The sequence below is a fragment of the Panthera pardus genome, unplaced genomic scaffold (genome assembly GCF_024362965.1).
Source record: "Panthera pardus isolate Hobbes unplaced genomic scaffold, ASM2436296v1 HiC_scaffold_27, whole genome shotgun sequence".
NCBI classification, from domain to species: Eukaryota; Metazoa; Chordata; class Mammalia; order Carnivora; family Felidae; genus Panthera; species Panthera pardus.
In genome coordinates this window covers 6,045,533-6,072,157 of record NW_026526843.1, presented here as the reverse complement: position 1 = coordinate 6,072,157, position 26,625 = coordinate 6,045,533, and the positions used below count along the sequence as shown (strand labels likewise).

Here is a 26,625-nt window from a genome sequence, read left to right as displayed (position 1 = left end):
TAAGAGGAAAAGGCTACTCTCCCCCCCCCCCCCCCGTATTCACTTGAGCCTTCCTCGCCTATAGGAAATTGATTTTAGATTTAAATGTAATTAAAATGAATCCGTTGAGCTTTCAACGCTAGATTCGTGGTACATGAGGTACCATTTCGGAAGCCCTACATGGAAAATTCCTCATTAGGTAAACCTATTACAAATTTGGGTCTCTGAATTTTTCCTTTTTTGACAAAACCTCACTCGTCGTGGAAGAGGAGGGGCAACCTTCCTTGCTGCACGTTCTTAGGCAAAATAAGCACTTGAAAATGGACGAAGGTTTTCTATGGACGATAATGACATGAAGGAGAGGAGAGCTAATCTGCCTTCTTTGGGTTTAATGAGAAAATGGGTCATAAATGTTTAAACAGAACAAGAGCCCTTTGAAATAGATCAAAATGTGACATCTCGGGGCCATCTGTGCATTATGTGAAGAGCACGGAAGGCTAGGTTTCTTAAAGCAGCTCTAAAATTTCTCTCATTTTCTATTAATGGGGTGGGGGCAGGGAATATGCATTTAATCTAACAGTCGCACTTTGTATAGAGGCCCTACCTCCAGAAGCAAATCCCCCGATTTTTACATGCATCTTGCTGTGGATCCGCCTCTTCTAAAATCAGGGAGGATATAATGGGCCGCAGATGTTTTCTTAAATGGTGAGGGAAGTCCACAGTCCGCTCACACTGAAGAATCGGACTTCTGAAATTGCCAGTGTCCTTTGTGTTCGACTCCGTGTGAATAATTCAGGTTATTAATATTTCTCAGGATTTGGCGCAAGTCCCAATACCTAGCTGGGGCTCTCGGAGCCCAAGAAAAGCTTGTCCCAGGAATCTTGGCTAGGAGTTCCTTGCTCGGTGACTAATTTTTTGTGTTTCTTTGTTTTTGTGTTTTGTGTTTGTTTTTTGAACTAGGTGAGTCTGAATAGATCTGTGAGGACGGGAAAGAAGAGCTCGCCGAAGACCATTTTGCTCCAGGAATAGGCCTTGGCCATGTAAAAGTGCTTACAGTGCAGGTAGCTTTTGAGATCTACTGCAATGCAAGCACTTCTTACATTACCATGGTGATTTAATCATGACCACTGGGAACTGTCGTGTGTGCACCATTAAGTTGTGGATGCTTTTGAGCTGTTTCCTCATAATGTGTGTCTTGTGTTAAGGTGCATCTAGTGCAGTTAGTGTAACAACTCAGAATCTACTGCCCTAAATGCCCTTCCGGACAGGCTGCCTCATACTCCGCATTCAGAAGTATGCCTTGAGTAGTCACTTGACCAGGACAGGTTCCAAAAGGTTTGTCCTTTGTTGTTTCATCGCTCGTTGGGAGCCAGACGGTGGGACTGTGTGCAGCATACAGTTGTGTCCCAGGGAGAAGATCGGGTCCTCGCGGTACCAAAGTGCTCATAGTGCAGGTAGTTTTGGCTTTACTCTACTGTAGTGTGGGCACTTCCAGTACTCTTGGATCATGAATCTGTCGGTGATGGAGAGAATATGGAAAGACTCTGCCACTTACGGTTAGTTTTGCAGGTTTGCATTTCAGCGGATATATGTACATACAGCTGTGCAAATCCATGCAAAACTGATTGTGATCCTGTGTGCTGTCTACGGCTTTGGGACTCTACACATGCCTCTCTAGCCTTCGTGCCCATTCATCCGTGGGTGGGGATTTGTGGCATTACTTGTGTTCTATATAAAGTATTGCACTTGTCCCGGCCTGTGGAAGAAAGGAGGATTTTATCGTCTTCTCATTTTCGGTTGTAAAGGCTGTATGTTCCGATATTTGGTAATTGAGAAATGACCTGTTTTGCTGTTGTCGGGTGGATCACGATGCATTTTGATTAGTATAATAGGAGAAAAATTGCACGTATCCATCTGTAAACCGCAGGACCTTTGTTGACGACAGTCTGCATAAGTACTGAAGTAAGATGGTAAATCCTTTCTCGAGTGACTGCTATGGACAAATGTTTGGGAATGCATCTCGGGTTTTGGTTTTTGTTTTTGTTTTTGTTTTTTAAAAACAGTATTAAGATTTTTAAATAAAATGTTTGCAATTATAAAGTGTGTGTTTTGGCAGTTTGGTGAATGATCAGATTGTTACTGAATGTAATTGGGCCTCAAGCTTGCAAAATAAATGAGATTTTAAAATCTGCAAAATTGGATTCTTTTTTTTTTTTTTTTTTTTTTTAAAGATTAACAGTGCTGGAGGATTTAAAAAAAAAAAAATCTGATGGTGGTGGTTCTGGTTCTGGTGGCAGGCCTAAGGGAAAAGTTAGGCATAGCTGCTTTGCAAGTTGCATCTACAGAAAGAACCAAGACCCCTAATTTTGGGAATTTGATTGTGCTAACAGATTTCGGATGAAATGTGCTCATTTTGAAAGCACGTGTGCTTATCCATATGAGGGGGTGCAAAGTCGTGAACCAATGGGATGCCTGCCCTTGAGGAACTGGGCACACTTGACATCTGACTTGAGGGAAGAGTGAACTTGTCAAACAGGGTTTGGGATTCTGATGAAGGCCACTGGATGGGGAGCTACTGCCTTTGCTTTGGAGGCTAGTATGTGTTGGAAACCCGGATGCGAGCCTGTTGTTAGCTTTGGGGTTCAGGGGCTCTGTGGGGTGACTAACCTTGAGCAGAAATGACTCACGCCTTGCTGGTTAGCTGTCTGAGACCTCTCAAGGTAGAAAGAGTGAATATTGACAAACTACACGGTCCTCAATGTAGTCGGCCAGTTGCCACCTAGATCAGGCAGTTTGGATGGTCTAGTGGTTCTCAGACTCTAGCACGTGTTAAAACACAGATGACCACAGATGACCAGTCCTTCCGGGATAGCTTCAACAGGTCTGGGATGGGGCCTAAGGATCCGCATTGCTAACCTAGGTGCCGACACTGCCGGCCCGGAGACCACACTTGGAGAACCACTGCTTAAAGAGTCGGAGACCTCCGCTTCCAGGGCAAATGAAGTTAGCAAAGGCGGTTGCCTGCACATTAATTTCATGTTCAATCTTTGGTTCTCAGCAGCAAGATGCTGGCAAAGTAAAGAGGGTCAATGTATGTGTCGTTCCTGCTGCTGTGGAATTTGGATTTTCAAACCCTTCAGCGGTCCAATGTAATCAGTAAAAGGGGCTCTTGCTGAATTGCACTTTGGCCTTGAGCTAGTTGCCTAGGTCTTCCGTTTTCTCACTAGGGGAAGCAGTGATAACGTTGGCCTACCTCGAGGATCTGCAGGTTAAGTACGTTCTCTGGCGGTAGTGGTTGGGGGGATGGATTTTAATTCTGAGTGATGAAGTGAAATCTTAATGAAAAGAGACTTTCGGTAGTAAAGTCTGTCTTCCAGTATTAAGTATGTGTGTGTGATTTTTTTAAAGTGACTAATGCTTGAGGCAATTATACAAGCATAAAGAACTCTACAGATATTTCCTGTGCTGTCTAATGCTTACTACTTTGTTGGTGCCTAATCATAGTTAAGTTTGATGTGGCAGCAAAGCAAAGGTCTCCCTCCCCTCTCATAAAGTAGCTCAGTAAAAGAGGGGATTAAAGCTTATTTGTTATAATCCTTAACACCACCAAACCTCCGCTTTAATAATACAAGTTTATTGTCTCTAGTGGTTCACTGGGCATGTGTGGAGGGGCCGTGTTCTAAGGCTTAGGGGTAGGCCAGTCTCCCTGTTAGAGTCCCTGTTCCTTCGACTAAAGTCAGGGCTGAGCTGGATGATTCTGGGGCCTCCTCTGGCTTTGAAAGTTCTGATCTGTCCTTGTTAAAGTGACATGTCTCAAATCTAAAAGTGCTTTGCACCTAATCCACTTGTTTAGCAATTTGGGGGAAAGTGGTACTTGAAATCATTAGTTGTGGGCAAAATTAGTAATATATTCATATACCATGCATAGCTTACTCATTTCTAAAGAATTGCAGTAAGTTCAGTAAGTAAGTAATGCTACCAAGTATATTTTCTGTCTTTGCTTCAGAGGGTAGTTTAATATCTTACGGTTTTTCAAGGTCATCAGTGTGGACATTAATTTTCCCTAGACAGAAGACTTGATGTGGCATAGGTTTAATTAGCCCAAACATATGTTGACTTGGAAGTTGCTTTTTTGGCAATCCTCGCTTATTTTAGCTTTGAAACAAGGGACAAATAGGAAAATAGCTAATAATGCTAAAATTTTAGCTAAAGCGCAGGAAGAAGTGACTTGCTCAAGGTTTTGGTAAGAGAAGCTTGCAAGCAGGGATCAGGGCCCAGGTTGGGATTGGGAGTGTGGCTGGATCAGGAAGTGCTTCCCAGGGGAGCGGGCCCGAGGGGAGCCAAGACAAGCAAGAAGGCCAAAGAAGGGTCTTTATTAGGAGGAGAGTTGTTTATGCAAAGAGCTAAGGAGGAGGTCAGATCAAGGCTCCTCCGGAGAACTGCACTTGGTTCAGAATGTCTGGTGTGTGTGAGGGGACAGGTAGATTAGGAGCAAATCACGGAGCCTTGTTCTGAATAGAAAGGGAAGTCACTTAAAAGTTCTAAGCAGAAAAGTGACATAAGCCAAATTTGCCCATTTAAGATCACTCTGACAGCAATGTCAGGGTCTGGCTTGGTGAGCGCTGAGCCTGAAGCCAGCTAGGAGGCTCTTTTACAGATGGGACCTGAAGATTCGAATCGGGACAGCAGTAGCAGGATAAGACAGAGAGGCAGCTTTCTCCTTCACAGATAGATTTAATACGATTCCAACCAATATCTCGGAGGGATAGTTTCCAAACTTCACAATGACTCTAAAGTTCATCTGTAAGAATAAATATGGAGGGACGGTCAAGAAAATAGGGTGGAAAAAAGGAATCGTGAAGTGGATGGAACTTGCATTAACAGATATGAAAACATAAAGCAACATTTTAGAAACGATGCCAGTATAGAAATAGATGTCTGTTGTTGAGGTTTCTATCCTGATCCACTGATCAAAGTACGTATAAGTATTTAGATGATCACTAAGGTATCATTCCAAATTGTGAAGGGGCACGAGAGACCTTTCCCGGGGTTATAGAAATATTCTCTACCTGCACAGAGGTTTGGTCTCCATGGGGTGTATGATTTGTCAAAACTCACCAAAGGGTACACCTAAGAGTCACGCATTTCACTATATGTTCGTTTTACCTAAAAACCAAATTAAACATTGAATTTACCTAAAAACCAAACTAAATACTGAATTTAATAGCTAATAGTTAACGATAAGCATGTGAAAGCATGTAGGGATGAATGCTTATTTTGAAACTTACTTTGAAGTGCATACAACATTAAGATGGGCTGATTGATGGATAGATATAGGCTTAAGTCACTAGAGCAAGCTGTTAACAGTAGTAGAACCTAGGTGATCGGGAACAGGTCTTTTAGTTTTTATGTTTGGGAATTTTTATAATGAAATGAGAAAAGTATAGTTGGCAGAAGGAAGAATCCAGATCATTGTAATCACGACTAGTATTTACTGAGTGCTCACTCTGACAGGCACTGTGCCGGTGCTTCGTGTACAGTGTATGTTTTAATGCACACAGTAACCTATGAGGTGAGACAATTCTATCATCTCTATCGTACAGGTGAAGAAACTGAGGCCCGTAAAGGTTAAGTGACCTGCCCAAAGTGACACAGTCCACAAGAAGCTAGTGTCCAGGCTGTACGTGGAATCAGATAGAAAAGTGGGATAATCCTGCTAGTAGTTGATCTAAATTAGACTGTAGTAGCACCTGGAGTAACCTAACTCCCAGGCCCACACACTTTATGCCTCCTCCTTGCAGTCCTTCTGGGATGGCTCCCAAACTTCTGGCAAGCCCAACTGAGATACAGAGGTGGTCGGTAGAGGCTTGTGGGAAGTGACGTGGTACGGTGGAGGTGACGGAGAGAGATGATGAGTTTGCTGTTGTAGATGCGGATTTAAGATGTCTTTGAGACATCCTGGGAGAGATGGGGACAGCAGGTGCTAGAGCTGAGGACATAGATCTGATTCTGGGTGGCTGTTGAAGCATTGGCAGTGAGAAGACCACAGAGTGCCCCGGGACAGAACCTCGTTTCAAGAGCAGATGAATAAAGGGTATTCAGCCAAGTTGAGGGTAGAGGAGAGCCCAAGAAACTGGTGTCATTGAGCTCAACGTTTGTCGAGTGTCCCAATTTCCTGTCAGTTTCACTTCACGAGTATCTGCTGTTGTGTTGGTAGATGCCTGGCCATTTCTATACCCAAGCACCTTTATACAGCCTATCTTTTGTAGGAAAATATGAGAAAATCTCCTTGTGAGTTTTAGTCACCATATCTAAGGGTGAATACTTTTTTTGTTGTTAAAGATTTTATTTTTAGGTAATCTCTACATCCCACCTGGGGCTTGAACTTAAAACCCTGAGATCAAGAATTGCATGTTGTACCAACTGAGTCAGCCAGCCCCCCCCCCCCCCCCCCCCCCCCCCCCGCTAATGGTGAATATTTTTAACAAGACAAAGGAAATGAAGTTCACTTTGGGAACCATAAAATTGTTTCTGTTCATGGTGAAGTGGGGGCTCTTCTGTATTACTCCCGGAATTCCTCCTGTTCTCCAAGATTTTTCCAGCCTTAGATTACTTTGACTACGTGCCAGAGCACTTCTAATGTTTTAGGAGCACCAAGTTGCCAAACTGCATCTGTTTTATAGTGACTCCTGTTCTTTTGTTGCCTTGAGTGATTTATGTAGAATTGTGCTTAAAGGGACAATCTTGTTTAAACACTGTATTGTATATGTTGGAGGTCTGGGATGGTTTCTCGACTGACTTGTCAGAAGCAGTTATAATTACTGTCTATGATACTGGTTCTTAAAGGATATCAGGTTTGATTTTAGTACAGTCATTCGACAAAGGCTTAAGCATCTCTAATTTGTTCAAATTGTTTTGGCCACCAAACCAGAGATATTACTAGATGTATTTCTAGGAGCTGCTCAAAAGCATTGAGTGGGGGCAATGGGTGTTACAGCCATTGCTTCTAATTTATTTCAAGCATACCCCATGGTTTTCTGTGTTGAAAACTTTGAAAACAGCCATAGTTTAGGTTAATGCTGAAGTATGTTATTTTAATTTTGACAGAGCTCTTACATTTTAGGGTTAGGACTGACTGTATTGAATATAGTTGGAAATGAGTGTACCTGTTGGGAGGTAAAAACATATCTTCAGTAATTTTTTTAAAGGCAACTTCAGGGGTGCCTGGGTGGCTCAGTCAGTTAAGTGTCCGACTCTTGATTTTGGCTCAGGTCATGATCCCAGGGTCGTGGGATTGAGCTCTGCATCAGGCTCCGTGCTCAGCACGGAGATTCTCTTTCTCCCTCTGCCCCTCTCCCCTGCTCTCTCTAAAATTAAAAAAAAATAAAGATAAAAACTTCGTAATGCCTCTAGTGTTTTAGGTGCTGATTTATGTTATACCGTGGTTGATTCAGATAAAATTCAAGTTAAGAGATTTATGATCTTTAATATTAATAATTGGAAGCAGTATTTGAATAAATAGTGCTTCTTGAACATGAAAAATATCTTAAATCAGAAACGAAGAATATTGTTTTTGCTCCATCAAGTTGACCAACTCTCACTTCCTTTAAAAAAGGTTTGACTGCCTTACTGGTGTGTGTGTGTGTGTGTGTGTGTGTGTGTGTGTGTATAGAACTGTGTTTTTAAAGTGTGGTCAGATGAGGTTCCACCAAGCAACATTAGGGTTGGCCTCTCATATGATAATCTCTATCTTAGGTCTTAGTACAGATACTTTAAGATAGTGAATGTCAACCACAATTCATCACGTTATTGTTGACAAAATCAGCATCGTTCTATCGATGTGTGTGTGTGTGTGTGTGTGTGTGTGTCTTGTGATGGGATAACCAGTCAGTAGGGGTTTTAGTTCTGCTGAATTGATTTTTTAATCATCACCCCAGGCCACCACTGGTTTAAGCAAGAAAAGAGTGGCAAAGGTGTACATAGCCTTGAATTCTGGTCTGAGCTTGCTAGCAGCTTTGCTATGTGACCTTGGGTGTGAAAATTAAACTGCCCTGGCCCCTTACTTGTAAGTGGGGCAAATCGCAGCACTCTTTCCTACCACAGGTTTGTTTCCCTGTTCCACCCTAAGGAGAAATTTAGGTGCCAGATCCTTGGGCAGTACAAGGATCTGGTGGTAGTTATTTCCCATAACTTATGGCTGAAGGTTAAATTGGGGATAGGGAAGTCTAGCTGGAGCCAATTTGGAGAATTAGAGGGCATTAATTTGCTGCTTTGACATCTGATTATCTCAGCCGAAGGCTTCTCCAGATTTCATGAGGAGGAGATCCGAAATTGAAGGCATCTTGGTTCAATCCCAAAGTGTAAGTAGGTATACTTTTTGCTGATTTGGGGGTGACTTCATTTGCCCACTAAATCCCTGGCTTCTTGAACTGATTAAGTAGCTAAATAACTGCCAAAGCAGATTGTGTGACCTTGAGTCATTTTCAGGAGAACACTGCTCGAGCCAGAAGGGGAAAGCAATGAACGTTTATAGAGTGCTTCCTATATGCTAGATGCTTCACACATATCATCTCGTTGCATCATCACAAGAGTGCCGGCAGGCAGGGACTGTGCCCACCGAGGCTCAGAACAGTTGCCTATTGTAATTTTTAACACTTACTGCAACTTGGTCAAGGTCACAAATCTAGTCAAATAATAGATTGGCTTAAATGTTACTTCTTGAGAGAAACTTTATTTGATCACTCCGTGGAGAGTAGATCCCACCCCCCCCCCCACTCCCCGCATACCATTTCTCTCATAGTGTTTACTGGGACGCTTACTTCAATTGATCGTTATTTGTTTGTTTGCTTGTCTCTTGCCCGTTTTCCCAACTAGAACGTAGGCTTCATAGGACAGGGACTACCCCAATATCAGCCTTGGTCGCCACTGTCTCCAGTACCCCACTCCGTGACTGGCACGTCATGGACACTCTGTAAGTATTCGTTTGGTGAATACGAGGATGCATGAATAAAAACGCTTGTCTGACACAAAACGCTTTTTTCTTTCCATTATGGAACACTGACTTCCATGTTTATAGATGGAAAAGCTGAGACTCAGAGATGTTAAAGAACTTGCCCAGGAGGCCTGATACAGGTGAGACCCCAAAGGCCGGTCGCGGTCCAAAGTCCTGTGACGATGGCAACTCACACTGGTCTGCAGTTGCTTGTACTTGAGTTTGCTATAGAACCATCACACAAGCAGCACAAAGGAGCTGGGATCAAAGACATAAGTGAGGGAGTGGATGCAGTCCCCAGTGGCTAACTAGCTTCTTGCAGAAGTCTGGGGGTCAAGGCGGCCCTCCAGTGGTGATGAGCCTGTCTGGCCGGAAGAGCCCGGAGCAGGGCTTACAACCTTCTGTCATATTCTGCTGGGAGTGGCCACCTCCTGCCTACAATGGAGGAACGTGGGCCATTGGCTTAACCTCTCCGTGACTCAGTCTCCTTACCTATCGATTGAAAGTAAGAAGTGTTTTATGAAGATTAAATGAGTTAATATCCATGACGTACTTAGAATAGTGTCCGACGCATAGTAAGTGATAATATTAGGGCTTGTTAAATAAGATAAGTACAGATGCGAATAAAATAAAGTACAAAGAAAGAGAGTTGCGGGTGGGGTGGCTTGACTCATCTTTGTTTTCGAATTTTTACTTTTGAGGAATCTCTAGGCCCAGTGTGGGGCTCAAACTCACAAGGCCGAGATCGAGAGTAACGTGCTCTCCCGACTGAGCCGGCCAAGCACCCCTGGCTTGACCCATCTTTTAATGCCTTCATTTTGGGTCCCTAATTGTCCATTGGGATTTTCCCCTCAATGAGAATGTATCTCTGATTTTATCATTCTCCTCACGGGTTTTCCTTGTAAGGCCAAAATCAACTTTACAGAAACATACTTCATAGTCAGCTTTATTAGAACAAAGAGGTTTCTTCGGCCTCTTACACCGGAAAGGTTCAAAGGGGCCCAGGGAGCCCAGGGGTTAAATTAGAACATCTTGAGAGAGAACAGAGGAAAGCTAGAATTATGTGCTTCAACAGGTGTTTTATGATGGAAACTCATTAAACTACAGGAACACGTGAAAATAATACCGTGCGCTTGTGTGATACTTTTCACTTTTTCCTTCAAAGTACTTTCATGTCTAGAATTTCATTTGTTCTCAGAAGGTCTGCGTGTGGTAGGGAGAGCGGGTATTCTCATTAGACCCAAGAAGAAACTGAGCCCCGCCAGGTTAAATTTATCCCGCCAACATTTATGGAGCCCTTACAACGTGTGAGGCATCTGTGATACGAAGATGGATACAACGTAGTACCTGCCTTTCATTAAACCAACTCTTGAAGTAAAGTATATGAGACACTGTTGAGTGGCGTACAGCGTATGGGAGGGGCATAGCGATCGCGTGTGTGCCCACATGTGTGCGTGCGTGCACGTGCGTGTGTGCACGCGCGTGCGTGTGTGGGGAAGGAAATCAGAGACGGCTGCCCAGGGGTGCGCCTCGGCTTTGGTTGTAAACAGCCGTGTGCTGCTAAGTCCGTAACAATGGGCTCTCTAGGGAAAACGAAGCCCCGGCCGAAGGCGTTTGCGGAGTCGCGCCGCAAACACTCGCACCGCAGCCAGCTTCAGGCTGCCAGTGCGGTGTCGGTTGAGGGCGCGGTCCGGCAGAGAGGCGCACGGGTCCGTCCTCGCAGCGTGTTTCCGCCCCACAGACAGAATGGGCACGCACGGCCTCGGAAACACGGGTAATAGTAGAGTGCGCTAAAGTGACTAGGGAGTGAGGCGCTTCGAGGACGTGTTATCTTCCCTTTTCACGTGGCTTGCTTAATCCGAAGTGAATCTAACTGTCGATCACGGCCGTGTTTAACAACCGGTTCACCACGCTTGCGGCTCCCGGTCGGTTCTTGCGAGCCTGCGGTCGGAGTCCGGCACTCCACCGGCCAAGAAGGAGTTGCCGGGTCAGCGATGGGGGAAGGACAATTTCGGGGGAGGCAGTCACGTGCGCAGGCAACAGCGTGGTGCGTTCATGAAACTGCGCGTGGTTTGCTGAGTGTTCTTGGAAACGGGTTTACCGTGGCGCTAAAATGAATTTTAAGCCTCGGGGCCCCTCGCTTGTGGGGCCTCTTCCCCCAGAGAGCCTCTTACTTAATTTTGTATTCCTTTCCTTAAACAGGCCCCGTCGAATGGTATGAGCCTCGGATGCCAAAGATCTTTAAATCGACCCCCGGGTGCCTGATTGAAGAAGGAACGGAGCCGGAGGTCCGAGGTTATTGAGGATAATGGAGAATCTTTTATGTCACACAAGGAAGTGGACCCCATCGCATAGGCACAGAGGGAAGTGATCCGGGCCGGTCTCTGCTTTGCTGGCATCATCTCTGGCGTGTGTGGAGAACGGGCGGGGGGGGTCCGGAGCAAGTATGTGCAGGTCAGTTCGAAGAAGGCTCTGGTAGCAGTCCAGCTAGAGTCATGGTGGTAGAGATGGAGGGAGGTGGATGGATTCAAAAGACATTTGTGAGGTAACCTCAGCAGGACTTGGCAACGGATTATGTCGTATCACGTGGGGAGGGGCCGTGAGGAACCAGGCGTGAGAATAGCTGTCTGGGTTCTGGCGCAGGTAACGGGGGAGATGGTTCCACCAAGCAGGACAGAGCCCCGCAAGTAAGGTATATAAAACTAGGGTGCCTGGCTGGCTCAATCGGTAGAGCGTGCAAATCTAGATCTTGGGGTCGTGAGTTCGAGCCTCACGTTGGGGGTAGAGTTTACTTAAAAAACACACGCACAACAAAAACCACAAGTACAAAACCCATGGAAGGCTCTCATGAATGGATGATGGGCTTTTCAGTCAGTCAGACTTGCGTTCAACTCGCAGCCCTGATGCTTGTAGCAGAACGAGAAACGGGGTAAGTTGTTTAAACTGAGCTTCAGTTCCCTCGTCTCTGACACCTGAGAGTTACTATGGAGAGTAACTTAGGTCTGGAAACTAGGGCTCACCCAATGGGAAGAAGACGAAGTATGGGGTGGGGAAGAAAACGAGTTCAGTTGTGTTGGATTTGAAGTGCGTGGGGGACATCCAAGTGGAGATATGCAGCGTGGAGACGGAGCCCCGGAGATACTGACCTTAAAAGGCAGTTGAAGAAAGAACGTCCAGCGAAGGAGATTGTAAATGAGTGGCCGCAAAGATAGGAAGAGGACTAGGAGATGGTGACGCCGGGGACATCACTGCGGACCGTCTTCGCACCGCGGCCTCACAGCAAATTACTTCCAACCCTGTTCACTTTGACCCCACCCCTCAATTCCCACTGTCTTTTTTCCAGATCCCTATCTTTACCGTTGAGCGTAGTGTCCGCGGTCCATCCATTCAACATCTGTCATACCATACCCTTACCTCCCTTGTCCTGTCCCGACGCCGCGCCTGTTGTGCAAAATCCCAACTCTGGATCAATACACCAGCCCCCTTTCCTCTGCCTCGACACTTGAGTGGCTGGCCACTGCCAGAGAACGTGACACGGCCGGGTGGACACTGGTGTCATCGTGATCTCACAGAAGTCCACAGCGCTGCATCCTGATTCTTCCAATTCGTTTTCCAGCCCTGGCCTGAGAGAGCGGCTGGGTTTTCCTGTAACCTCCAGGAAGGGCACTGAAGTTCGCCGAGAAGGGGAGGAAGCTGGCAGATGGGGCAAAGTGCGCGGGTAGGGCTTCCTTGCATTCGGGGCATGGCTGTAAGGCTGGAAGCAAGATAACGGTCTTTCCTCAGTGGAGTGCTTGTGGAGGAGGGACGATGGCTAGGATCCAGGGAACGATACACTCACACCAGAGGCTGATTGGCCTCGAGGCTCACGGAGCTGCAGCCTCAGGGCCCCTCATCTGCACAAGTGAGTTCGAAGGCCCGCACTTCATTTTGTATTCACGACGGTGCGGTGCGTGCTTTTTCCCCAAGAGGCTCTCCAAATTATGTAAACCAGGCCTCGTCAAACCCGGATCCATCTCCGATCGGTCACTGGCCCAAACAGCTGCTTTCCACCGCAGCCGCAAGGCTGTGTCAGCCTGTTGCAGCTGAGATGCCACCCCAGGAGGAAGGATGATGGAAAACTCCCACATTGACAGTTTTCTTTCTTATTGAAGTGACGTGTCCTTTAGTTTTTAATAGGCAAAATATGTGGATCATCTTCAGTTCAACAGACACCGAAGGGTACATAGCAAAAGACAAGTCTCGTTTCTTGTGTATTCTTTCAGAAGTATCATATATATTCTTTGGTTTTGCTTTTCTTTCTTTTTTTTTTTTAGAGAGAGAGAGACGTTGAGCGGGGGAGAGGAGCAGGGAGGGAGGGAGGGGGGAGAGAGGGAGAGAGAGAGAGAGAGAGAGAGAGAGAGAGAGAGAGAGAGATGGAATGAATCTTAAGCAGGCTCCACACTCTGCGTGGGGCCAACACGGCCCGATCCCGCAACCCTGGGATTGTGACGTGAGCCAAACTCGAGTCAGACGCTCAACCGACTGAGCCGTTCAGGTGTGCCTGCTTTTCCTTTTTTAACACAAATTCATAACGTGCTGTACCCACCGTTAGTCACCTTGTTTTTGCATTTTACAGTGTGTTTGGGAATTAATTCCATTTCGATCCCAAAAGAGCTACCTCATTCTTTTTAACAGCTGAAGGCTGTTTCATCATGAGGATGGACCATAATTTATTTAACCAATCCCCTACGACAGACATTTAGGTTGTTTGCAGTCTTTTGCTATTGTTATCACAAACGCTATTGACTGAATTGAAAATTGACTATGGCTTGAGATAGAGGCTGAAGTCTCACTGAAATAAGAAGTCATGTGTTGCACACGACGGAACCCAAATAGCTTACAAATTGTACTCCTTACAGTACTTACCTTAAAGTGTTACGAGGTTTAAGGTAGATCATATCTATAAGGGACTTAGTACATAGAATGTTCTTCACAAATGTTAGTTCCTATCCCTTTTCCTAGGGCTCACAGAATGAGATGTCTCTGTTCCTTTCCAATGCAAATCCCTCCATCTGTGTCCCATGTCCCCATCTCTCCTATGCCCTCGTTAACCTTGATCTATCAACTGGGTCCTCTGTCTCCCTTCCTACTGACCCCTTTCTCTAGCTATAGACGTCATCTTGTCTCTCCCATCCTAAATAAAACCACCCTTTGTATTTCTTAGGATCTGGGTTCTGCTGTGAGTGACAGAGACCCAACCTAACGATAGCCTAAACGAAATCAACGTTTATGTCTCATGTGAAGGCCGTGAGGTGGGCAATCCAAGGTTGATGTGGCAGCTCTACGGTCATCAGGGATTCAGGCTCTGTCCGGCTTCTCTGCATCCCCGGAATGTGACCCTCTTCCCCAGGTTCCAAGATGAAGTACAAGCCATTGTACCCACATTCCAAGCGACAAAATGGAGGAAGAGGTAAGAGGCGAAGGGCGTGTATCAGCCATCTTTTAAGGAAATGTGCTCTGTGCTGTCACACAGCATTTCCGCGCATGTCACATTTGGCCACACATAGCTGCAAGAGAGTGAGGACACGCAGACTTTATTCTTTTTTTCTTTTTTTCTCTCTCTTTTAGAGTTTATGTATGTATCTTTGAGAGAGAGAAAGCGAGCGCAAGCGGGAGAGAGACAGAGAGAGAGGGAGCAAGAATGCCAAGCGGGCTCTGCACTGTCAGCACAGATCCCGACACCGGGTTCAAACCCACAAACTGTGAGATCATGACCTGAGCCGAAATCAAGAGTCGCACGCTCAACCGACTGAGCCACCGGGCACCTGGGGCAGACTTTATTCTGATCTAGATGATCATGTTCGCAGCTAAAAAACTGGCCTTCTTGGGGCGCCTGGGTGGCTCAGTCGGTTGAGCGACCTACTGCGGCTCAGGTCATGATCTCATGGTCTGTGAGTTCGAGCCCTGCGTCGGGCTCCGTGCTGACAGCTCACAGCCTGGAGCCTGCTTCGGGTTCAGTGTCTCCCTCTCTCTGTTCCTCCCCTGCTCATTCTCTGTCTCTCTCTGCCTCTCAAAAATAAATAAACGTTAAAAAAATTTTTAAAAAAATAAAAATAAAATTTTCCAGTGCGCCTGGGTGGCCCAGTCGGTTGAGCTTCCGACTTTGGCTCAGCTCATGATCTCACACGGTCTGTGAGTTCAAGCCCCGCGTCTGGCTCTGTGCTGAGAGCTCAGAGCCTGGAGCCTGCTTTGGATTCTGTGTCTCCCTCTCTCTCTGCCCCTCCCCCACTCATGCTCTGTCTCTCTCTTAGTCAAAAATAAATCAACATTAAAAACCTTTTTGGGGCACCTGGGTGGCTCAGTTGGTTCAGCGTCCGACTTCGGCTCAGGTCATGATCTCGCGGTCCGTGAGTTCGAGCCCCGTGTCGGGCTCTGTGCTGACAGCTTGGAGCCTGGAGCCTGTTTCGGATTCTGTGTCTCCCTCTCTCTCTGGCCCTCGCCCGTTCATGCTCTGTCTCTCTCTGTCTCAAAAATAAATTAAAAAAAAAACTTTTTAAAAACTGGCCTTCTAAAAGGAGGAGAATGAATATTGGATCAGGCAATTAGCAATCTCTGTGACACCTTCCCTCAGACTTTCTCCCTTCTCTTTTTTCTCCATGGCTACGCTTCTCAAAAGCATGGTCTACACTCATTGTTTTCCACTTCTCTTTCAGTTATTTTTTTTAAGCCCATTGGAAACAAACTCACTCCTAAACTTGCTTTTCCAAGGTCACCATGCGTTCACAAGTTAATTAATTAACTCATTCAACACATATTTATTGAATTCCTAGTATGTGTTAGGCACTGGGCTAAATATTGGTGATACAGAGATAAATAAGTCGAGGTTGTCCTGGCCCTACAGGACTCTAATGGTTTTATGAGAGAAACAGCAAAAAAAAAAAAAAAAAAAGGTTAAAATACAGAGGAGCAAGTGACTTGCCAGAGAAGGCATGAGACCATCTGAAAGCACAGAGGCAGGAGGGGCGGCGTAAGAGAAGGCTGTAGTTTCACAGAGGCCCAGAGGAAGAGACCAAGGGAAGGCACTATTCTAAAAAGGAGGAAAGAGTTTTCAGTGTGTTGAATGTGTGTATGATGATAACTAAAAACATGTCCATTATATTTGAAGACATGTAGAACATTTGTGACCCTACTGAGGAAAGCTTTAGTGGAGTTGTGGGGACAGAAGCTTGATTGGAGTGGATGGAGGAGTGAGGGTGAGAAATTGAGAGTTCCGGCGCGGATAACACTTTGAAGAAATTTGGCTGACGATCAAGAGGACAGAGCTATAGTAGCAGTGGGAAGGGAATGAAAAACTCAGTTGAAAGGAAGCCACTGAATATATTTAGAAAAAAAAGATAGTGGGGCACCTGGGTGGCTCAGTCGGTTAAGCATCCAACTCTTGATTTTGGCTCAGGTCATGACCTTGTGGTTTGTGAGATCGAGCCCCACACTGGGGCTTGGGATTCTCTTCTTCCCGCTCTCTCCACCCCTCCCCTGCTCACGTGTTCTTGCTCTCTCTCTCAAAATGAATAAATAAACATTAAAAAAAAGGATGAAAAGATGGCTAATAGTGTAAGGTTCCTGAGAAGGTGGGTGCGGTGGGATCCATGATTCTCAGATGTGGTCCCTGGTCCAGTAGCATCACCATCACCTGGAACTGGTTAGAGATGCAGATTCTCAGACCTCACTGGAGACTGACTGAATCAGAAACTTTTGGGGGGTGGGGCCTAGAGTGCTGTGTTTTAACAAGCCTTCCAAGGGATTCTGATGTGTACTCAAGTTTGAGAGCCACTGTACCATAGATAAAAGAAGGATGGGGCATCCGGGTGGTTCAGTCGGTTGAGCGTCCGACTTCGGCTCAGGTCATGATCTCGTGGGTCATGAGTTCAAGCCCCACGTCAGGATCTGTGCAGACAGCCCAGAGCCTGGAGCCTGCTTCAGATTCTGTGTCTCCCTTACTCTCTGCCACTCCCCCACTTGCACTCTCTCTCTTTCTCTCTCTCAAAAATACATAAACATTAAAAAATTTTTTTTTAATTTTTTTTTAACGTTTATTTATTTTTGAGACAGAGCATGAATGGGGGAGGGTCAGAGAGAGGGAGACACAGAATCCGAAACAGGCTCCAGGCTCTGAGCTGTGAACACAGAGCCCGACGCGGGGCTCGAACTCATGGACCGCGAGACCATGACCTGAACGAAGTCGGCCGCCCAACTGACTGAGCCACCCAGGCACCACAAAAAATTTTTTAAAAAAGGATATATCCTTTACTGTAACAGGAGAGAAAGTGTATCAGAAAAGTACAGATGTAGATAGATGGGTCAGTTTGGTATGAGGAAGTTCATTCATTCATTCAACAAATATTTATTAAATATCTAACATGTGCCAGGCACTAAGTATACAGGCCAACAAATCCTGATCTTATGCAATTTACATTGTAGCCGGGAGACACAATGGAAAAGTAAATAAGGAAAATTATAAGGACCTGGGACTTTATTCTGAATGAGCAGGCAATGCATTCCTAGAATGTAAGCTACATCAAGGCAGGCCTTTTTAATGTTTGTTTGTTTGTTTTCCACTTCTGTGTCCCCATGGCCTAGAATGGTGCCTTGATTATGTTTGCTGAACAAGAAAATTGGAGGCAGAGAAGGAAGGTCAGGAGAGGCAGGTTTACTGTAAAGCTAATGACCCTTAGGTCTCTCATTTGCTCAGGCTCTAGCAATAAGTTAATTTTGAGTTCTTTCTCCTGAAGAAGGGGCCCCCAATTGTACAAGTTCAAGGACCCAAATATTTGGATGTGCCCCCTGATCGGAAGTTCCATTACGGACATATTAAGGTTGAAATGTCTGTCAGACATGTCTTATGGACTGAATTGTGTCTCTCCCCAAATCATATGTTGAAACTCTAACCCCCGGTGATACTATTTGCATATAGGGCCTTTAGGGAGGTAGGTGAGGTTAAATGACATCAAAAGGGCAGGGCCCTGATCTGATAGAATTGGGATCCGAGTTAAGAAGAGAGACCCCAGAGAGCTCTCTTACTGTCCACACACATACAGAAGAAAAGCCACGTGAGGACACAATGACAAGGTGGCCGTTTGCAAGCCAGGAAGAGGGGTCTCACCACACACTAACCCGGTAGCTCCTTGATTTGGAACGTCCGGCCTCCAGAACCGTGAGAAAATAAATGTCTGTTGTCTAATCCACCTAGTGTGCAGGAGGATGCATCTGGGTCTCAGGAGAGAGGTCTGGCTGAAGAGACAAGTTCGGGAGTCATCTACATATGGACAGTCCTTACAGACAAGAAGCTGGATGCGGTCATCAAGGAAGTGAAGGTAGGCAAAGAGGAGAGGTCCACGGACACAGCCCTGGCTCTCTCTGACATTCGATGTTGACTTGATGATGAGGAACCAGCAATGGAGAGTTAAGAAGAGCGGTCACTAAGGGAAGAGAGAAACCGAGAGATTGTAGCACCCTAGAAGCCAAGTAATAATGGAAGTGTGTCAAGGAGAAGAGGGAGACCGTATCAAACGCTGTTGATAGATTCAGAAAAATGGGGACAGGACGCACTGTTACATTTGTCAACGTTGAGCGATTGTCCTGTACCCGATGTCCTTCAGTTCTCTCTGTGAAGTGGGAGGCACAGTCATGCACCGAGAGATGGCGTGGGGCAGGGAGAGTCGGGGCGATGGCAAAATGGGAGACGTAAGGAGAGCGAGGGAAGTTTGAAAACATCGCTGGGGAAAGAGACAGCCCACGGCGACCAGAGAGAAGGGGCAGGATCGCTGGGCGGCGCGGAGGGCCTATCGGAGGTGTTCCGAAAACGGTTGGATTCCCAGCTGCAGCCAGGGGACAGGGCTGCTAAGGGTTAATAACTTTTTCTTTCCCATTTCTTTAAAATTAAGAACAGCAGATCCTTGTTTAGGGCCGCAGAGACAGTTTCAAGATAAGTAAGAGCAGGATGCTGACAGCCCGGGAGAGGCCACTCGGACCTCAGGGGAGTGTCACGTAGCAATGTCCAGCTGTAAGAAATCAGAGCTGGGGATCGCTGGCCGGGCTTTCATTCCCGCACAAGAGCTGCCCCTGAAGCAGTGTGACACGGGGGCTGCGCCAGGTGACATTTGTTGTCCTGGTGCCGCTTCCCGTCTCCTGGCCGGCCTCGAGGAGCACGTATACATATGTCTCCTATATGGCAAAGGGAACCAGGAATGAGATCCAGATGGCCGTGCTCCGACAGGCCCGCAGAGGCATTCCTTGCCTTCCTGGGGATAACACAGGGTTGCTGTTTAACGCTTGATGAGAGCCGTTCTCAGTGCCCTACGTGTCCACTTAGTGAATGGCCAGCCCAGGCCTAGGTGGCGGACGGTGTCGTTCTCCTCATTTTGCAGAGGAGAGGACCGGAGGCAGCAGGAGAGCCGGGACTCGGGCCCAGGCAGACCGAGCGGCAGAGTATACGACACATACGTGGGAAACACCCACTGCAACCCGTTGAGGTTGACACCGTTATTAATCTCGTCGGACCGAGGAGGTCAAGTAACTTCATCCAGATCACGTAGCCAAGAAGCAGCGGAGGCCACTTTTGAACTCAGCAGAGGGGTGAGGGGAGCCAGCACCAGACTACCTGGCAAATGCCTCGTCCTGCAGGTAGATGTGAAAATAAATGAACGTTTCTTGCGTGTGGGTCTCGTCTCAAAGGGCCTTTAGCCTCAGCTGTGATACGGGCTGTATGGCGCACGACAGAGCACTAGGCCGGAGACGGGTACCTGGGAACAGTCAGCATGAGCTGGGACGGGCCGAGCCGTCCGTGGCAGAGGGTGTCGATGGAAGAGTGTAGAGGGCCCGGCACTGAGCCCTCACGGACTTCAGCGTATCAGGGAGCGGTCAATAGTGTCGAGCAGGGGCAAGCAGGATGGCAGCCGAGACCCACGCGATGACTCTGGCGACACCGGTGACCCCCGGGGAGAGCGGTTTCGGTGGGGCCGTGAGAGCAGACACCCATCTGCGCGGGCGGGGGCGTCAGGGAGGGGACGAAGGGCGCACGATGGGGGCGTGCAGGTGAGCTGAGGCGATGGGGAAGGGGGCTGAAGAAACACCTGAGAGCAGGGATGGACCGAGAGCCCCGGAGGAGGGACCGGCCTGGGAAAAGAGGAGCGGCCCCTCAGGCTCTGATTCTAGAGGCAAGTTCGTACAAGTGGGTGGGGATCGGTCAAGACTGACCGCCCCCCGCCTCCCCATACCTCGTGCCTTCTCTTTTCTCTGCGAGAGAAGGTCATTTGTTCCGAGTGAGACAAATACAGATGGCGGCGGGTGTTGGGGAAAGTGGCGGCGAGGTCGGTGTATCGGTGGTGTGTGTCGAGATGGGCCGCTGCGGACACGCCTCAGTCGCCCCAGTTTGTAGATGAGGGAGTGGAGGTTCTAGAGGCGTGGAAGGTTTGGAGGAGTGGAAGAACGGCAGGGAGAGGCAACTGATGAAGGACAGGTAAAAGAACTGAAGGAAAGCTCTGCGGGCTGGGCCCAGCTGGCCGTTTCACTGTGGATGGGCACCAGTCTGCCCAGCTGGGCCCCTTGTTTCAGCTCTGGTCGTCTCCCCGAAGGAGAGGGAGACAGACGGCGGGACGGGGGACAGCTTCGAGGGCTGGGCCTGGCTGATAGAGGCCGAGGGGTTCGGGTGGTGAGGAAGCTCTTCAAGTGGTCACGTGTGGCGTCCAGGCTGAGGGAAGGACGTGAAGTCACAAGGGGGTGGCGAGGCTGGGAAAATGGGGACTGCTCAGGATTCTGGAAGTCTAGTGGAAGTTAAAGGGGTAGGCTTAATGGAAAAGTGAGAAAGTAGGAAGGTCAGAAAGTCATGGCCCTGTCTGAGAGTAACATTTTGGAGTTGGAGATTTCAAAAGAGGAGGTGTAGTCAGAGATGGCAAAGCGGAAGCCGTGTCTGTGGGCGTGAGGCGTGAGGTTGTGACTAAGGCCCCGGAGGTGAGGAGATTCGGAGCCGTGAGGCCTGGTTTTTGGAGGAGTGCTCACAGAGGCATCGGAGTTACCTGGCAGGACGGCCGTATGAGAAGTGTGGTGCCGAGGCAAATGGCAGTCTCGTCTCTTCTCATGGTTGGGGAGCATGAGCGTCATCCACTCGGACGACGACCCCTACCTGGGAACTGGTGGATTCCGCCTGGGGATCAGGCTCCCTGCTAAGGTTAATGACTAGAAGAGGCACACAAACCAGACTTCCTTCACAGCCGAGATCACCACAGTGGCTTTTTTTTTTTTTTTAAGTATTTATTTATTTTGACAGACAGAGAGTGAGAGAGAGACAGAGGCAGAGACAGAATCCCAAGCAGGCTCCCTGTTGTCAGCATGGAGCCCGACTTGGGGCTCGATCCCATGAACCGTGAGATCGTGACCTGAGCCAAAATCAAGAGTTGGATGCTCAACCCACTGAGCCACCCAGGCAGCCGCCCATGGTGGCTTTTTCATCGCCGACATTTAGTACTTGACCGTTTCCTACGTGTGTCTCAATTTAAATATTCTACCGCATGACTTGTAGGCACAGTCTCTTAACATGTTTTCTGACCCAAACAGCTTGGGCACTGAGATGATGCTGGTTTGCACAAAGTTACAAGTGTGCTTTGAACAAATTTTTCAAGCTGTTCTAACAATAGTCTCCATGTAGTCTGTTCATCTTTTGCTCATTCCTCCCCTATCCCCCACTGGAACAAACAGAGAAACAAACATAAAGTCCTAGCATCACATCCTGCTTTCCAGATCGCTGGCGTTTTGCCCCAATGAACTGAAAGACCAGAATTAAGGCTTCTGGCCTAGTACTTTTTTCCTACCACACGGGGGCAGACTTTCTAAGAAAAAAGGGGAAACCACTGTTCATCTTGTGCTCTATAGAACCGAAAACAGGGATGGGGCTGTAATGTGCAATATGATGACTGTACATTCTATACTTGAAAGTTGCTTACGGAGTCGATCTTAAAAACTCTCATCACAAGAACAAAATGTAACTATGTGAGGGGATGGATGTGAACTAAGCTTATTGTGGTGATCACATTGCAATATGTACACGCACACACATGCATATATCAAATCATCATGTTGTACACCTGAAACTTATACAGTGCTATATGCCAATTATGTCCCAATAAAACTGGAGAAATGAAAACAGAAATGAAATAGTGAGTAGTAATGTTAAGGGCAGATTTTGTGTGGTTTTTAGGTCTTAACAAATCTGCTTTCCTCGAGCCTGAGAGTCTTCCGGTTCGCCCCCCACTGATGAACTAGTTCCCTTCTTCCTGTCTTCTTCCCTCCCTTCCTCTCCCACTCTCTTACTCCCACAAATACGCCTTTATTCCAGGTAGAGTTGCCTGATAAAATACAGGATGCCCAGTTACATTTGAACAGCAGAAAAACAACAAACATTTTGAGATCAGACGAGATCAGGCGCGTTCAGGGTGGTATGGCTGTAGACAAACAACAAATATTTTGTAGCATCAGTATGTCCCGTGCATATTCTGGGGATATACTTATGCTACAGAATATTGCTTAGCCGAAATTCAAATTTAATTTGTATTTTTCTTTGCTAAATTTGGCGATCCCAACCCTGGGGCAAGAGCAGTGCTGGAAGCTGGCTGGGTGTGGCTGAAGAGCTCAGGGTCACCTGGCAGTGAGGCGCCAGAGACTGGGGGCTGCAGCCCAGCCTGTGCCTCAGGGAAAACTCCCTCAGCATCCTCATCTTCCATGCTGCCTCTTTCATTCCATTCTTTCCGCTGGACACATCCAGCTGCAGGGTCTCCTTCTCTGGGAAGCCTTCCCTGATCTCTCCAGGGACAGCGGTGCTTTGTATTTGCACATCTGTTAACACCTATCACACTATATACTTTACATTTTTCTGATGCACCAGGCTGTAAGCAATTAGAGATCAGAGCTATTTGTTGTTGTTGTTGTTGATCTCTCTTTCCCAATTGCTTGACACAGTGCCTGACACAGAATAAGCACTCAATACATGTAGGATTTTTTTTTTTAATGAGTGATTTTACCTTTAGACCTTAGAAAAGTCACCTAATGTTTCTTTGCAACAGTTTGGCCAACATCTACAAGAAAGGGGCCTGATTAGACGACTTCTAGTGTCCTTTATGGATCCAGGAGTCCCAGGTTAAGTGGGGGGCTGGTAGAGCACAGGAAGTAACCCCATTTCTGTCGCTAGCTGCAGCAAATTATTTAGAGCTCCAAGAGGCCGGTTGAGGGACACTGGTTAAAAAGGAGCACGTGTCAACTATACCTCAATCCAAATTTTTTACAAAGTGCTTTTTAAAAATTTTTATTTATTTTTATTTTTTTCATGTTTATTATTTTTGAGAGAGACAGAGACCGAGAGCAAGCAGGGGAGGGGCAGAGAGAGAGGGAGACACAGAATCCGAAGCAGGCTCCAGGCTCCGAGCTGCCAGCACAGAGCCCCACACAGGGCTCGAACACACAGACCACGAGATCATGACCTGAGCCGAAGTTGGTCGCTAAACCGACTGAGCCACCCAGGAGTCCCACAAAGTGCTTTGGCTGAGGGTCACATTGAGCTGAGAGCTGCTTTGGGGGTGTCTTTAGGAAGGAGTCAGAACCATGGCAGAAGACATCAAGATCAAAATCAAGAGAGGCGCTTGGGTGGCTCAGTCGGTGAAGCATCAGACTCTTGATTTCGGCTCAGGTCATGACCTCACGCATTGTGGAATCAGGCCCCGCATCGGGATCTGTGCTGGCAGCACGGAGCCTGCTTGGGATACTCTCTCTCCCCCTCTCTCTCTGCCCCTCCCTTGCTTGCATGCACCTGTGCCTGTTCTCTCTCTCTCAAAATAATATTAATAATAAATAAGCAAAGAATAACATTATTATATATAAATAATATACATCAATAACAATAAATAAACTTAAAAAAATGACCCAAATCAAGAACTACCAGACTACCCCTTTTGACAGCCGCTTCCCCAACCAGAACCAGACCAGGAAGTGCTGGCAGAACTCCCTGGACTTGCCCCACTGTGACAGGGCAATGACTGCCCAAAGGGATGCTATCTCTGCATGGGAGTGGTACCTGCGTGTTCAGGTCCCTCTGCCTCACATCCTGGGTGTCAGTCAGCCTGGGATGACCGCCGGGCGGAAGGCACGTCCCGTGGGAAGATCTGAACCGGTTCCACCCCCCTCTCCTCTGCCCTCCATCCTTCTCCCAGGGCGGTGAAGGGGGACCTGGGCGCGTGGTGATCCCCACCCTGGGATCCTGAGTCATAGCTTAACTAACCATAAGTACTTGTTGGGAAAGTGTAAGACTGTGTATGTGTAAAAGAGCTGAATGGTCGGGCAAGAAGCCAGGGTGGAATTAGGACTTTGGCCAGGAAGAGGGACTTCAGGGTGATTGTTTTTTCAGTTTTGTTTTATGTGTTTAAACTGACCACCTTCTCTATGCCGGACAATGGAATGAGCTATTATACAAAATAGCCTCAAGCCCCTGTATGTGCTAAAATGTGTCTATATATTGCCCTTTATTATCCACACAGTTTCCAAAAAAAAAGTGCTTTAACTATGCATGTGGCTTAAAATCAACCAGAAAAATGCTTCATACAAGTGGACTTTTTAAAGTATCAATGGTTTGGGGCGCCTGGGTGGCTCAGTCGGTTAAGCGTCCGACTTCAGCTCAGGTCATGATCTCACGGTCCGTGAGTTTGAGCTCCTCGTCGGGCTCTGTGCTGACAGCTCAGAGCCTGGAGCCCGTTTCGGATTCTGTGTCTCCCTCTCTCTGACCCTCCCCTGTTCATGCTCTGTCTCTCTCTGTCTCAAAAATAAACGTTAAAAAAAAAATTTTAAAGTGTCAGTGGTTTAACAATTACTGCAGGGCTAGATGATCAAAATAATCCTCAGAAATGCAACAGGATCCTCAGCACTAGAGAGGACTTCTAGATCTTTTTCATACCAACTTGAATGAATAGCAGCACCTCTTGCTGATTCCTTTCTAACCTCCTAACCCCCTGTCTTGAAGTCTTATTTTCATAAACCTCTGTGCTCTTTCCCTCCATCCCATCCCAGAGCTCACAAGTAGAATCCCTTCTTAGACCCATCTTTGAGGGGTTATTAAAGAATAGCTTATGCTATTGAATAAGCTTCCTCTGTCCTGAGCACTGCTGTAAGTCCTTTCTGTGTATCAACTCAGTTAAAAGGAGGCGACACAATGTAAGTGTCAGCTCTGGAGCCAGACTGTCTGAGTTTGTGCTTCAGCTCTACCGCTTCCTACCTGTTGACCTTGGACAAGTCGGTTAACTTCTCTGTCCCTCAAATCCGTCTATAAAAGGAGGATGCTGCTGCCGCTGCTACATCCTACCTTAGGGGGTTGTAAGAAGATTAAGATAAATTAACATCTGTAAAGTACTTAGAACAGTGATGGCATCCACTGAATATTATGTATGTGTATACACACGGGCATACATTTGTAATATACGCATCTCTCTCTCCATAATAAAATCTATATGTATATAGAAACTTACAACTCTATCAAGAAGATACTCTTGGGGCACCTGGATGGCTCAAGTCAGTTGAGCATTGGACTCTTGATTTTGGCTCAGGTCAGGATTCCCGGGTCATGGGATTGACTTTCGTGTTGGTGGGCGTTGCGCTGAGCATGGAGTTGGCTTAAGATTCTCTCTTTTGCCCTCTGCCCCCTCCCCCCTCCTCAAAAAAAAAAAAAAAAAAAAGATGCTCTTATTTTTTTTACAGATAAAAAAATTTTAGGGGAGCCTGGGTGGCTCAGTAAGTTAAGTGTCCAACTTCGGCTCAGGTCATGATCTCGCAGCCTGTGAGTTTGAGCCCCACGTGGCGCTCTGTGCTGACAGCTCAGAGCCTGGAGCCTATTTCGAATTCGGTGTCTCTGGCTCTCTCTGCCCCTCCTCCGCTCACGCTCTGTTTCTCTCTTTCTCTCAAAAATAACCATTAAAAATAATTTCACAGATAAAAAAATGAAGGGTCAGGAAGGGCAAGTAGTTTTTTAAGGTCATGCAGCCTGCCCTCCTGACCACTACACAATACTGCTTCTGCTTTTGTTTTCTTTTAAATTAAAAACTATTTATTTATTTATTTATTTATTTATTTATTTATTTATTTATAAAGTAGTCTCCACACCCAATGTGGGGCTTGAATTCACAACCCTGAGATCAAGAGTTGCATGCTCTGTCGACTGGGCCAGCCAGGCGCCCCTTAAATAAACCTTTAAGTTAAAAAATAATTTTAACTTACAGAGATTTCTCATATACCTTACACCCAGCTTCCCCTGATGTTGACATCTTACATAACCACCTACATTTGTCACAAGAAATTAATGTTGATAATATGTTACTGTTATTAAGTAAACTAGAGACGGCTAACGATTAATAGCTCTTAACTATAGATTTAATTTGGATTTCACCAGTTTCCCCACTAGTATCCTTTCCCTGTTCCAGCATCCAACTCAAGATGACACATTGCATTTAGCCACACTGCTTCTTTTTGTTTTTAATTCCAGTATAGTTAACATAGAGTGTTACATTAGTTTCAGGTGTACAATATAGTGATTCAACAATACTATACATTACTCAGTGTTCATGATACACATACTCTGAGAGCCATACTGC

General features: G+C 46.7%; 1 pseudogene; it reads left to right on the top strand.

Moving 5' to 3' along the window:
• Positions 1-23,909: 23,909 nt before the first annotated feature.
• LOC128773904 (cytochrome c oxidase subunit 6B1-like) lies at positions 23,910-24,157 on the top strand (annotated as a pseudogene).
• The last annotated feature ends 2,468 nt before the right edge of the window (positions 24,158-26,625 follow it).